The sequence below is a fragment of the Taeniopygia guttata genome, chromosome 5 (assembly GCF_048771995.1).
Source record: "Taeniopygia guttata chromosome 5, bTaeGut7.mat, whole genome shotgun sequence".
Classification (NCBI taxonomy): Eukaryota; Metazoa; Chordata; class Aves; order Passeriformes; family Estrildidae; genus Taeniopygia; species Taeniopygia guttata.
This window is the reverse complement of record NC_133030.1, coordinates 46,102,634-46,117,883: the sequence shown is the minus strand read 5'-3', so window position 1 is coordinate 46,117,883 and position 15,250 is coordinate 46,102,634. Positions and strand designations below refer to the sequence as shown.

At 34.2% G+C, this 15,250-nt stretch overlaps 1 long non-coding RNA gene across 1 annotated transcript in view; it reads right to left on the bottom strand.

The window, feature by feature from the left end:
* Nucleotides 1-9,406: 9,406 nt before the first annotated feature.
* The window catches only part of LOC115495573 (uncharacterized), a 40,017-nt gene continuing 34,173 nt past the window's right edge, over nt 9,407-15,250 (bottom strand). Inside the window, exon 4 of the long non-coding RNA XR_003960864.4 lies at nt 9,407-10,606. This is a non-coding gene — a long non-coding RNA (uncharacterized lncRNA). The remainder of the gene's footprint in view (nt 10,607-15,250) is intronic.

The following is a 15,250-nucleotide window of genomic DNA, read 5'->3' as shown; positions in this document are numbered from 1 at the left end:
CTGAAAAGGTGTTAAAAAAAAAGAAAAGCAACCAAAGTTTCTGTGTATTCTCAAGTTCACAGGAACTTTATTACCATGTAGATTTACTCAGTCTGAGTCAGAATCACTGCTGATCTCTCTGAAATGTTACAGGTCCACTTATCACCAGTTCCCAGGTGACCGATCTGCAATTTATTCATATCAGAAACCGTTTTTCCTCTGGCCACTCTGATTCTAATGTGGGCTGTATATCATCAGGCAATGACAAGAACAGAGGGATTGATCTCTCCCGGCCTAATAAGCTTATTTTTATCTTCAACTTTGCCTTTGTAGTGGAGGAGATACTATAAGCTGTCTGACACTTATTTGGTGATGTATACACAGAAGAAACAACTCCCAGCAGCTTCAGGGAGTTAGTTATGTGTGCTCAAGCAAAATTCATGAAAACACTTCATAATAATTGCAAAAACCAGAACTTTTAATAGGAGAAATTTTCTGTTCTTAACCCAGAAACTTTCAACAAATGTTCTTCTCCACACATGAGGTACTCAGGTAAATTGGCACACGCTGACCTGGATTCGGGGACAATGGCTGTAATCTGTCTGCAAAAAGCCCAGTAGGCTGTACAGAGGCTTCATGTCAATCAGAGAAAGAAATGGAAGTTAAACAAGCACTGCTAGATTTTTGTGCTTTTTTTTCCATATGCTCTGTTTGTTTAACCAGCAGGGTGTCACCAGGTGGATGTTAGTGTTCGTGTACAAGGCTTTCACAGAGATTGATGTTCACAGCAACAGCTGAGTTCATTTACAATGCCATTCTCTGAAATCCTTGCTGAATAGATTCCTAAAGAAAGTGATTTACTGTCTGTCTTTTCCTCTTTTATTATATTCCACCACCACTGATGCCTATTCTTATTTGATGACTTCAGTATCCTTGCTCAAAGGTGCTCATACATTTTCAAATTCTGTTACTGTTAGAAAAAGGAGAGAAGGATGAAGAATGATTGAGCTGTCTTTGAATAGTTGCTGGGCTCTTGCTGTCCTATAACTATTGTAACATGCTGCATTGTCTCAGGGTTACTGGGAGGCGTGAACAGCAAAAAACATGAAAGAAAAGAGTGCAGCTTCTGGAGAGGTCCTTCTACCATGTAGTCTTTACTATCTCCTTTCCTATTTAATATAGGTAAGTACAACATTACAAGTGAGGATCAACACTGGATAGAATTTAAATCACTGAAGAGTTAAAAAGTCTCAACACTTCATAAAACTTAAAAACTCTTTGTCCCAGGATAATGTCCTAGCAACCTTCATTTCTGATTATTTTATCTTCAACCCTAGATACAATGTATAGTCTTTCATTCGGTTTGCAGATGGTGGATGAAACTGGCAGAGTTGAACAAAATTTTCTGTTTGTAGCATTCAGTATTTAAATTCTTAAACCCTGGAAAAACAAACAAACAAAAACCCCTCACAAAATCCCAACAAAAAGCCTTCTATAAAATACAGATTTTTTTTTTTTCCTTGTAATTTTCCCATTTGATGAGATGGCTGGTGGTTTTGATGCTAGGGTAGGAGATAAAAAAGAAACTGGAAAATAAAGATAATTAATACATGAGCATATGGATATAAAGATACTTGAAATAGTCCAGCTTCTGGCTCTCCAAGGGTCTCATATGAAAGTAAACATATATTCACTGGAACTGAATCAAAATCTATTGAAATCACCAAGAGTTTTTCTACTAATGTATTGAATTTTGGATGTGGCTTTGAAAAGCTCTCTCAATTTAGCAGCAATGCCATGACCCCATTAAATATCTAAATTACAAAGTACTTCCTACGACTGTACATACTAATTTCAGTGATAGAAATTATACATCTTGTTAACATTTTTGTTTCAAATCCTTGTATTTTAATTTCACTCATTTAAATGTTATAAATTTTAAAATAAAGATGTATAGTGGAAGGGAGATATAGAAAAAATGAACAGCACACTGCTGCTTATCCACCCTGTAACTGAGATTTGCCAGATATAATGCATATTGTGTCATTTTTGTCTGTATTCCAGAAGGAGAAATATGCTCATTTTAGTTTTCTCAGATAGAAATTGCTGTGAACTGTTGTGAGAAACTTTCATAAGTATCAAGAACCTGGATGAATTTCCCCAAAAAGTGAACTAAAATCTTCACTTTAAGTGGGTTTGCCACTTAATTGAACTTCCTTCCTTTTTAAAATGTGAAGAAAAATGTACAGAAAATGTGGGAGACATCTCTGTAGCAAAAGATGATGCTGTTAAGAAGGGAATCTTCAAAGTCTAATGATCTGTTGTCAGAACTCTACTCTGTGTGAACCTTTATTTTGCTACCACCTCCAGTTTTATCTTTCTATGAAAGTAGAAATATGAAAAGAAAGTATACAGTTTTGTCACTGTGTAATTTCCCTGATTTTCTTTTTAGGGTAATTTGCATGCTTTTGGTTTTTTTTCTTTGCATTCAAGAGCTTGGCTTCCTTGTTCTCCTTCCCCACTCAAGATGAGGCATGGATATTAATAACAGGATGAAGTTTTCATTGCTTCTGCCTGTGCATATATAGAAGAGGTTAATCTTACAAGCAATCTGTCACCTTTAGCTGCTGTCAAGGCCTCCTCCAGAAAAAAATCTAACCCTAAGGTTACTAAAGACAAAATCAACTAATCTCACATCATAAACAGTAGAAAAATATATGAGAAAGGAACACAGTACTTAGCAGTTTCAAAAAAAATTCAGTCTTCTAATCCTGGTAACACAGATGCATATCCTACATAGTCAGAAAATCAAATATTGTTCCTGTTAATGTTTTTTTAAGCAATTTTGACAACAATACACATTTGGACAACTCACAAATAAAGCATGACTTGTCCTTTGAATTGTGGATGATTTGTACTATGCTAAGAATGACAACAATTTCAGAATTTGCATGTGTCTGCCAACAGAACAGATGGCTCAGTAGGTGGAGGACAATGGAGAAGGAAAGAAAGGAAATGTTCAAATGAAATCCAAAATAAAAACCAAATCTTAACTAGATTCTGATATGCAGTATAGTAAAGAATTTGATTTTAAAATTTTGCAGTAGCAGGGGAAGTAAGGAGATTCCAATTAATTTGAGATGATTTCTGAGAAAAAATTGGAAGTGGATGACCATGCTTTTACCACATTAAATCATGAATATTCCTTAGTCCTCTCCTCCAGACAAATGCTCAGAGTCATATTGGTGTAGCTCATTCCATCCTAATGTCTATGTTGCAGTCCAGATTTTGACCATAAAGATACAGTATGGAAAGTTAACTTGTATAAACTGGTCTTGTAATGTAAACAGTGCCAAAGTGATAAAAAGTTATTAAAATAGTTACTATAGTCATGATTTTCAATAGCTGAAAAAGCTAAAGCATATTAATAGTTCCATTTCTTTTATCCTTATACTTCAGTGGCCACCTATTCAATCAATGGCACAGAGCACACGTACACTGGTACTGACATTTTCCTACAGCAGAAACTGTCTTCTCTTATATCCCTGGTAGACGCTTTGCAGTATTCTGATCAAGAATATATCTGTGCCCCATGCATTTCACAGTCTGTGAAACAAACAGATTTCTGTGTGTAAATGAAGAGCAAGACACAGGGGAGTACATGATGTGATATGATACTGAATAGCAGTAGTGGAAGACAGATACCATAGCACATTAGTAGCTGAAATGCTGCCCTTTTAATTTTTTTTTTTAAATTTTATTTTTAAACTACTGGAACAAAAAAAAAAATTTCAAAAGAAATATTTTAGTGGTAGAATGAAATAGATCTGCAGAAATCCAGGGTGACCTCTCCCCATGTATGATAGACAGAATTGGAATAAGTGAACAAAGATACTATTTGAAAATGTAATGAATTGAATATAGCAGTATAGCCAATTAGAACTGTGACTTGACCTCAATACTAAACAAAGGACAACAAGAAATGTGAATATCAGCTAAGAAATACTATGAAAAAAGCTATGGCAAGAAAGTGAAAAAAGAAAACCACATTCTTATCCATCCACTAAGCACACAACTGATTCACAGAACTTCCCTTTAATTCAAAATACTGTTAACAAATGACAGTGGGGCAAACCACATGCTAATACAACCAAGTTTTTCAAAAGGGTGATTTTCCCCTTTGAGACAAAATCATAGCTAATGTAATTAGGAACAAATTCTACATGCTTGATGACTGCTGAACTTCTTATCCATCACCACATCAAGTCCATATTTGGTCCAAATTATTTTACTTTTATTAGTATTTATTGTAGGTTATATTTTTTCCCTCGTTTTATTGCCTCCTGTAAGTACCTGTAACTCCAGTTTGTTCTCCTTGACAGCATTTTTTGAAGTCAAGTCACTCTGTATGCCCACACTATCTCATCTCATTTCACCTTGCCAGGCACTTCTATGTGACTGCAAAGGGTTTGTATTGAAGAGGAAGGATTTCACACTGAAGATTGCTTCTTGTGAATTCATCCATGAAGTGTTTTTTTTTCCTTATATAGCTATATATTCACATTCAAATTAGTCATTTTGCTGGGACACTAGAGAACAGCACAGAAGCTAAAAATAAACTCCCATTGTCCCAGACTGTCCCAGGTACTGGGACTTACTAGGACAGATTTTATGTGCTTAATTTTCTATTTTTCATTGAATGTCCTTATTTTTGTGTTTCTTAGTATATTTGCTTTCAGCTCTTTTGTTTTATTTTATACTGGAAAATTTATCTGTGAAGCCAGAAGAAATTGTTCTTTCAAATTTTGTTGAAGATTTTTACATTTTTTTGTGGACATTTCTGTCTCCAATCAGATGAGAGTTACAATGGCTTGCACTTATCTTTCAAGTTCTGTTTCCAGCCTTCATGACTGCTATCTTTGAGGCAAACAATGCTATCAAATATGCTTCAAGAAATGGCCATTAATGAGAACAGACAAGAGAGAGAAATGGTCAAAATTAGCTCTCATATTACTGAACAAATGTGTTGTTTCTGTTCAATATCAAACTGTTCATGAGTTACCACACCAGTTACAAGAATCAGATTGAAAACCATAAGAGGTGCCAAAGTAATAGGTGACATCACAGTCTTTTGTGCCAGGTGTTAGTTATATGGAAATATGGAAAGGAATCAGATGATATCCACAGTTCAATATGAATTTAAAGGTCTCTATACTTAGGCAAAAACCAGTGGATATGTATTGCTACAGATACAAATTTTAAATCCCAATGACTGCCACTTTTCTATCCAGTAAAAACCATCCTTGAGTGGGTAAGTAGTTCTCTAATGATTAAAACAAAAATTTCTCTGTGGTGAAGCACAACTGTTGAAAAGAACTCTGCATAGTGAGATCTAGTGCAGACATACGTGCATCTATGTTCATGTAATATTTTCCTTTAATTTGGATTTTTCAGAAAGATATTATTTCCAGAGATATTTTAAATCTGAAATATTTTCAGCCATCTGATTTACTGGATCAAATAAATAATTGGAAATATAAGAATATTATCATATTGATGTGATTATAAAATTACTATAGAAGTTATTTTTAACATTTCTTTGGTTTCATATTGTGCTTATATTTTCACATTTAAAACAAGAAAGACACCGAATTAATTCTTAAGAGGTGCCAGCAGAACTGTTTGTAGAATAATTTGGAGACTGTAAGCATAGTAAGTGACAATCTGATCTCTAGTAGATAAGTAAAATATTGGAGAATTTCGGTGAAGTTGACTTAGTAGTAGAATCTGTCTCATGGATTTTTTTAGATTGCTTTCAAAGATCAAAAAAACAGAGCAATTACATTGTTTGAATTAGTTGTCTCCTCTCAATTAGATGAGGTGAATAAAATTATTCCCATATCTTGAATTTTAAGATCCTTTGGCATACATATCAGGAGTGTAACAGGAACCTAAATATAGTCTGCCTAGAAATTCCATCTACCTTTGTTGCCATTAAAAAAATGGATATCCTGCATGCTTACCACTGGCCACATGACATCCCCAAAAGGCCCCTGTAAATATTTGAGCACATATTCATGGTTAAAGTACCAGAAGCATGATGTAATTACACCAGTGACTCAAGAAGAAAAATATACTTGAGCCCAAATCAAAAGATAATACCCTTTACCTATTTATTTGCCTTTAATTCCTGATATATTCAAAAACAATCTTGAAGCTGCTTCAGCTCACTACAATTGTTTTTGATTGATTTTGGATTTAGCACTTGTATATATACATATATACATACATACATGTGTGTGTATCTATATACATAAACTGAGAGTGTATTTATCATATTATTACTATACTTCCATATATTTTACCCATTATAGCTCTTTATCCCTCTCCCTGATTCTAAACACATACTGACATGTGTATTTCACAGATATTACATATTATATGTTTTCATTCTTTTTTCTGGGCACTTGAACAAACTTCAGGACAGTTAAAAGTATAATTTGTTTATTGAAAATAATCCTATATTTGAAAAAGCTCTCATTTGAAAATACATCCATTGTCTATCAGAGTTTCAAGAATGTATCTTTATTTTCTTTAAGAAAAATCTCTCTCTCTTTAAAGGTCAAGTGTTAAATGGTTAATGGTATTGATTTATAGCTAATAGTCACTTCATTTCTGTTATGGCAACTCAGAGAACTGGTTTGGTCCCCTAGCTGTGATAAAATGTAGGTTAAGTATGTAATTTATTATTTGTCCTTCTGTGATTAATTGATAATTTACAATGCAATACAAGTATTGCAATCCAATTAAGTATTGTAAATCTACAATTTACAGTAATTAATCATCCAAAATATTAATCAGCAGCCAGCTAAACAATAGCACTGGGTTTAATGGTTTTAATATCAATGATCAAGTGGTCACTGAAAGGAAGAAATCCTCTCAATTAAAGACCTGACTTTAGATTTTGCTGTCAAGTGCTCCCTGTTAACCTCACCTTCCTACTTGCTGCTGAAAACTCAGAACTGATCTGGCACTTCACCAAAATCAGCCCTTTAAAATGTTTGAATCAGGACTTTAGTTCAGCAAATGCCTGTATTGTTTCAAAATCTGTGGGAAATTCCACATGGCCTGGAAAATGTTTTGTAACACTGTCAAAAGATCTTCTGTGTGCAAACAAATAAGACTGTGTACTGGTCAATCAATGCAATAATTCAAAATAATACTGCACTGATAGCCAAAATTGCTGTCTGCTATGTAAAGAAATTCATTATCATTCAAATATATATCCAAAAAGTTCCATTTGTATCATCTATAGTATCCATGGTAAAAAAAAAACAAAGCAAAATTCCCTGCTTCAAACTGTGTATTGACTTTTCAATTTCTTAGTGGGTATTGGGGAAATTATCCTCTTATTATAGGGTCAACATAACTCAGAAAACTCCTTTGCTCATTTTCTCTGTGGATTGAAGATTTAATATCATTTAATGATCAATTAATTGCTGTTGTAATAGTTGTTTTCTTATGATTATTAAAAAATATAATTCAATTTCTGTATATCTATGTTGATTGAATAAAGAATTTTTTTTAATGATGTTACCGATCCAGTTTTTGCAATGGCATTTTACTGAGCTAAGAAGCATGTCCTGAACATAGTTAATTATTGTATAATGAAAACACCATAGAACTTATGATCACATGCTCTGTGCTTCAGTTGTAGTTAGTTTGTGTACATCTACCTGCAATAATTTAATGCATTGTGTGAGTGCATCTTAAGAAGAGGTAAGTACTCTTAAGAAAGGAGCAGAGCAGGCAGTCAGACTACAGTAAACTGCGACTCTGTGTTTCACTTTGGTTTTCCCAATGAGGTAAGCTCAGCTGGTTGGAACATGGTGCTAATACTGCCAAGGTTGTGGTTTACATCCCCATACAGGCCATTCACCAAAGAGCTGGACTCAGTGGTCCATGTGGGTCACTTCCAAATCAGAGGATTCTCTGACTCTGTGATAGTCTAAAGTGGCAATGCCACCATGCGGTTCTGACCAGTCCAGAGCTGCAGTAAAAAGCCTGGGAATGCAGAGGTGAAATTGCTGAGTAATGCAGCAATTTCTATAATCCTAATCCTGAGTAGCTATACTGTTTCAATCAAACCCAGTCAGGTAATAGCTAATACCACTGCATGGGGAAAACTTGACTAACACTTGTTTCTAGTCTTCAATCACAAATGATTGCTACTCATTCAATGTCATCAGCAACCAAATCTGAAAAAAACCCAGAGTTATAGAACTTTAACTTATACACACTTAAATAACACAAGTAACACTTATACACACTTAAATGACACAAGCTTGGAAAATATCACTGCAATTTATTAAATCAAATAGTATGTTAATTATGTTAAAATGCTAAAAATCAGTTTGATACCCTCATCCAAGATAACTGGCAGTCCATACTACATTACTTATCTCACTATCTTCAACTTAAATATGTCCTCCATCAAGCACTTAATCAGCATTTCTTCATGACCATTTTGCTTGGTTTGTGAGGAAAGCTTAAATAAATTCTGGAAAAAATTGTCCTATATCGGGTCAAAAGCAAGTTTTTAATACCATGTTTATTGAATGGATCCTTGAAATGATGTATCTTTCTCAAATATTTGGATAGATCACTTGGCCATTCATCTTCTCAAGTAAACTCTGATTCATTTTTTAGCATATCCTAAATCACAGGAAATGTCTCTTTAGTGTTAGGAAATAAAGTTTCATCACATTGTAATTCTGCAGGTATTACAGAACAATTATTATTATTGCAGAACAATAGCTATTCTGTAATATTGAAGCAACCCAGTCATGAAATAAAAATATGATACCTCAGAAAGCATCAAAACACAGGACATTATTTCTCATTATTTCTCTTCTGGACTGATATTTAAGGTACTGTATAATGTATGGTAATACATGATTACCTATGCAGCTACTTTAAGTTTTTCCACTTGGAGTGCTGCATTTATGTACACAACCTGTACGACTGCTCATACTAGTTTTGTTATAACTATTAAATCATTTTTTTTTTTTCTTAAGCTGTGCTATGTTCCTGGACATGCATAAAGATATAGGAGACAAGATCATACCCAAACCACAACTAAATGGAATATAATTGATAATAAAAATGAAGTATAGCTGTGCGAAAAGACCTAAAGAAGTTTGTAGAAATCTACATTAAATAGATTTTGAAAATAATTCCCACTGAAATATTGTTAACATTATGTACAGATGCAGGTGTATACAAATAGTGTATTTGTCAGAGCCCATGGAAAACTTACTAGTTATGAATATAGTCCTTCTACAACTCTCATTTCTGTAATTAGCTTGATTTCCATGCAGCTCTGAATAATTTATAAGCAATTTCAAAAGAAGCAAAGAAAAGGTCATATATTCCTAAAACATCTTTTTATTTCATTTGTTTTAATATTACCATGATAATATTTATCCATATGAAAAAAAAATGTATCTAAAGAAACAAACATCAGGTTCATCATGATGCTAGTTTATTTTTTCTCTTATTGCTTTGAAACAGGAATGGTAATAGATGTTGAAAAGAATTAATGGTGTATACAGAAACAATAATATGACATGAATGTCAACATGGACTTTTGGGTTTGGTCTGCTCGTAACCATCTGTCCATCTTTGTGCTTGGAGAAATAGAGGACTTAACTGCAGCAGTAGATAAATCCTGTATCTGATTTGGAAAGCAATTGGCTTACTGTTTTCATGAAATCTCTGATTACATGATTAAATCTATATTCAAGTACACAGAACTCACTCACTCTGCTCTTCATTGTTCTGTGTATAACCTCAAACTGTTGCTTTCCACCCCCATGTCATTATAATGGCTTTGTAAACTCCTACAATCTTGGATATTTTTTTTTTTACCAGGGGGAAGTTTGAGGTAAGAAGGACTTTCCCACCATACTTTCTTTGTCTTCTGGTCTATTAGTCTGCTACAGCTTTTGGTTTCAGTGGAAAAATGTGGAAAAAAAGTTGGTTGCATTATTATAATTAATGACATCAATTAATAGGAAGAGAAATAAAAGTCCTTATAATTTTCAAACGTTTCTGCACTATGTGTTGGCTGACTAAAATGATAATGTCTGAGATCAGATACGGAGAGGCACAAAGACTCATTTTTTATACCTCTGTTATTATACAGTAAATGGCATTGTGATGTGAGTATACTTTGAAATTAAATTATGATATGGTCACTTGCTGGAATATTGGCAGACATGACATTGATTCCACAGAAGATTGTAAAAGAGATCATTTTCATAAAATGAAATAGGATTACTTGCCATTATCCTTTTCAAATTGAGGAGAGCAAGTAAGTGCTGTAACAGCTCGGGATTCTAAAATGTGGTAGTCAGTGATGTGTAGATGGCCTTCTGTCTTCTACAAACTATAACATCTCCCTACAGACAGCTCTGAATATGGACTTCAGGCCTCTTCTGAGTCTTTCAGATAATGATGTCTAAATATTACTGTAATAAAATAACAAATGAAATTCAATACTAAGCAATTATCCACTCCTATGTATATCTTCAAGTGCCATTAATTCTTCATCAGAGGAAATTTTCTGTAAATAATAAAAAAAAAAATAAAATAATTGGCATTTTAATTGGATAATAAAAGCAATAATTGGATTTTGGAATAAATTGAGATTAAAAATAGGGTTTGAAACCATATATAAAACAAAATTGTGCGGGTTGGAATTGACCTAAAAAATCATCTAATCCACCATGGCCAGGAACACCTTCCACTATACCAGGTTGGCCAAAACTCCATCCAACCTGGCCATGAACACTTCCAGGGATGGGGCATCCATAACTTTTCTTGGAACCCGTTCCAGTGTCTCACCACCCTCACAGTAAGAAAAAGATATTTTTATTCAAAATATATTCAGAAAGTAGATAGGTACAATTGCCATCTTGATGCTCAATATCATGTTGTAGGGTTTAAGGACTATTTGGTTGAATATGCTCAATAACAATAATGATCAAAATAATAATTATTGAACTCTCATTCTTATATTACTTTTGTGAAGTAAGTGTTTCATCTTGACCATAGGTTTTTCAGGTTAAAAATAGAAAACAAAATAAAAATTAAAAGAAAAAAGAAGAGAGAAAATGAATTAGATTAATCAGATTAAAAGAATAGAAGAGCTACCTTGACCTACACTGAGTATCTGATATGGCATGTAAGAAGTAGAAAAGGTTTTATCCAGCCAAAATATATTGAGTTGTTGAGACAATGATGTTCAAAAAACCAGAAAAGTTACATGTATATAATAGTGAGGTGATGAATTAATAGCAAAACAAAGCCAAGTTCCAAGCTAATGGAAAGCCAAAAGAAGTGGAAAAACCAATATCCATATTCAACTGAAATGCAGCAGAAAGGAGCCTGCAAAATGAGAGGCTTGGCTCCTGGTCACCTCCTATGAGGATCTGACCTAGCAAACCCTTATTTCAAGACGTGATCGTGTAGACAGTTTAGTTATTAACTGTTCTGGTGTTACACATGCTCTGTGAAAAAACATCTGTCTTGACAGGTGGATTATATTTTTTTCTCTCTTCATTTTGAAGGATGATATCTGAACTTTTAGATGAGGACCTTAAAAATCTCCATAACTTTCAGTTTCTAAAGGAAAATATATGGGTAATTAAAAAAAAACAAAGGTAGATTAAAAATAGTGATGATCCACTGGGCTGAATGATAGAGGAGACACAACTTAACTGTTGCTACCACTCAGTAAAAGCAAGAATAATCCTTATTGCAGAATCATTAGAGCATCAAAGTGAAACATTCTGCAAATGCATATTGCACTCATTTGGTACAGAGATTCAGTGTCCCATACAGAAATGAGCCTGAGCAAGAAATATAACCTAGATTGTGATCAAGAATCTATACTGATATCTAAAGTACCAATATAGAAATAATAAGAAAGTAGGAATGAAAATGCTCATGTGCTACAGATCACCGAACAGAATAGCTTCTGGATTGCATCACTACAGAGCAATGTGCAAAATTCAAGTAAACCCTGTGACTAATGAACTCATGCCTAAATCCAAAAATGAACTCTGTAATCAATGTGACAACAATGAGTCAACAGAAGTGAAGCTTTCCACTCTGGTATGCCAAATAATAGATGGTTCAGAAAAAGATATTTTTTTCAACCTGAAATAAATTACATAATACTTATATCTTCTTCTATTTTTATCTTTATTTGTTTTTTCCTTTAAAATAAATTAGGAATTGCTATTCCTCACCTTAAGAAAAGAATATCTAAGTTGTAGTGATTTTCCACTGCAGTATAAACTGGAATTCAACAATTAACTGGAACTCAAAGTTTCTCCCTGATCTCTTGGCAAGGCACTTAATCCTTCAAAACCCCAGTAAAATGAGAACGTTAGAACTTTTATGATCTGTTTGTAGCTTTTTGATGGCAGATCTGTCATACACATACATGCATGAAAATATTTCGACTTAGTGTTCTGAAAAACTAGCCTGCAACCATGGTGCTTGAAACTTAAGGCAAAAGTAGAGGGGAAATATGTTGATATTTGGTAGCACATAAAGGCATTCTTGGAGCACATTTGCATACATTGTGCATGTTTAAGAGAGCTTGGCATTAAAGAGTAAACCATACCTTTGAATAGAGATAAGGATGTAGTTTTTAATATAGATAGTAATTTAGGCTGGGCCTGCCTAAATGCTTCTAGGGCGAGTATGTTATTAACCAAAACCAATGGCTTTAAGTATTATGTTAAAAAGCTCAAACCCAAAATCAGAAATAAGAAACCTATTGGAAGCATGTGCTGTAACTGGGGACTTAAGAAGCAGTTGAAACTCTGGTGAGGTGAGCAACTTTTCACTTCAGCATGTGATGCACCCTTGTGCATGAGCTGAAATAACAAAATCTGTGGGTGAGTCTGTGGGAATTATTTTCACTGTCTTTTAGTGGCAGGCATGGGAAGAGGGACAGGTGCGTGGATTGAGGAGAAGCTTGGAAAAGCAATTTATAGTGCCCTACACATCAACATACCAACAAGACTTAAAAATATGAGTGAAGAAAGGCTATTGTGAGAGGAGAAAAGCAACCATCTGGCATTGCAGTGGATTTCTGGAGATGGAGATTATAAATGGGGTTAGTTCCAGTGTTGAAATTAGGTTTTCTTTTCCATTAACTTTCTAATTAGTGCTTTTCTCTACCATTTAAATCAATATTGTTTAACAAACTGCTTGGATCCTCCTGACAAAGAGGAAAATTGGTTCGATAGGAGCCTGAATTTTAATATCATTGCCCAAAATTCAGAGGATTTTGCCAGAGCTTTGAGCCAGGACTTTTTCTGGTGACATTTAATTTCAGCCCAGACCTCATTCCTGTCCATCAAGTCAGAAAGGAACAAAGCCTTATCTGAATACCACTGCATTAGGAAAAATCACAGTGTGCCAAAATGTGCATAACAACATCTGTATTTGTTTGGTTATGCCCCACCCTGCAGATCCTCATGAATCTTCACTTCCTCCACACTGCTGAAGCACTTGTAATGAATTTGGCGGAAGAATTCAGCTGTAAAGACTGGGGAGGTCAGGCTGATTGTGTGAGCCTTGAGTGTGCTGCTGGGCAGAGCAGTCTGAGGAGAATCAAAGAAAGCAAACTTTCTGCAAAAGTATTTGGAGTGACATTGAATTTTCTCTGAACAGCTTTGTTTCTGAGCACTTAACAAATATAAGAGATCCATCTATTCAGTGGGCTTTTCAATTAGTAAAATAACTCAGGAACACTGAAAATCAAGTTTGCATCCTTTGATAAGCATCAAGAAAAAGCACTACAATTTATTGGTGATCTGGTTAAAAGCCTTTCTTTCTGTCCCCAGTACATAATAGAGGCACATACTTAAGAAACATTGCCTGAGAAACTTATTTCAAAATGAGGAAGATAGCTGTTGGCAGCATAAAATATCTTTTCTTGTGTAGAGATTCACTACTTCTATTCTTTCCAGAGGCAATATAAAAGAAACCGAGAACACCATCTTCTAGAAAAGGAGGAGTCCAGCAAATTGTCACACTGCTTGATGTATTTCTCCTCTCACCTCAGGACTATCTACGACATAATTGGCAATAAATTGTTGTTACTTCTTACTATGGCAAATCCCTTTGTGACTTTTTATGTAGTTGGCGAGACAGAGGTATAGAGAGAATAAAAAACTCAAACAGCATAGTGCTTAAGTGCTATCAATAAGAAAAGAATATTAGTGACAAAAAAACTTCTAAAAGGGGAAAAAAATGGAGAAAAACTTGGAATAAAAACTGTGTCTATTCATTTGTGTTCATTTTCTGTCCTCTTGTTAAAAAGGGAAAATAGATTTAAAAGTAACTGAGCATTTTCTCATCTTCCCTCAGGAACCTGGAATTTAATCCATTGGATACCTACAAATACACACCTTGCTCAGGTCTCTGATATGTGCTCTTAATTATTCAATCAAGAATTAAGTAGTATGTGCACAGGAATTCCAACACAATTTCTTGATTGCTTTTTTTTATTGGTTTATTCTTTCTTTCTCAGGTAGGTTCCCTGGACACAGTCCAATCCTTAAAAGAAAAAAAAAATTAGACCAATTATATTTCTTGTGTCTTAATGTAGGGTTTAGATATGTACTGAAATGTTCTCATGGCAGAAAAGCCAATAGCTTTTGCAGCAATATATTCTTTCTATTCATAGCACATCTTGTTTGCTATGATGAGAGCATGAGAGTAAGAAGAGAATTTGCCAGTTTTCAGATATTGTAAATGACAAAACATAGTTTAGGAAACTTATATTTAAGATCTAGTAAAGGTACAACTTTATCTTTCAGGACAAATTTTTTTTTAGCCCTGATTCTACTTATTTTTTAAAGGTCAAAGTAAAACTAATACATATAGGGAGGTGCATATACCTGGATAGTCACTGAAGGAATGGGAAGGATGCAACTGGGCTTTAGTGTGTTTCTGAATCACACAAGAAAAAACAAAGCTGTTAACTCCCCTTCATCTGCTTCTCATAGTGAGTAAAGTAATTCTGCAGATGTATGGAATTGTAATATTTTTTAGGTTGCACTTCTATTTGGTTTTCTGTGCTATTTATTTTCTCTTGGAAAGTAATAAATTTAAAAAATCTTAACAGATTATTCTAATTACCACAGCTGCATTTGGTCTGGCTGAGCTGGAGCTCATTTTCCCA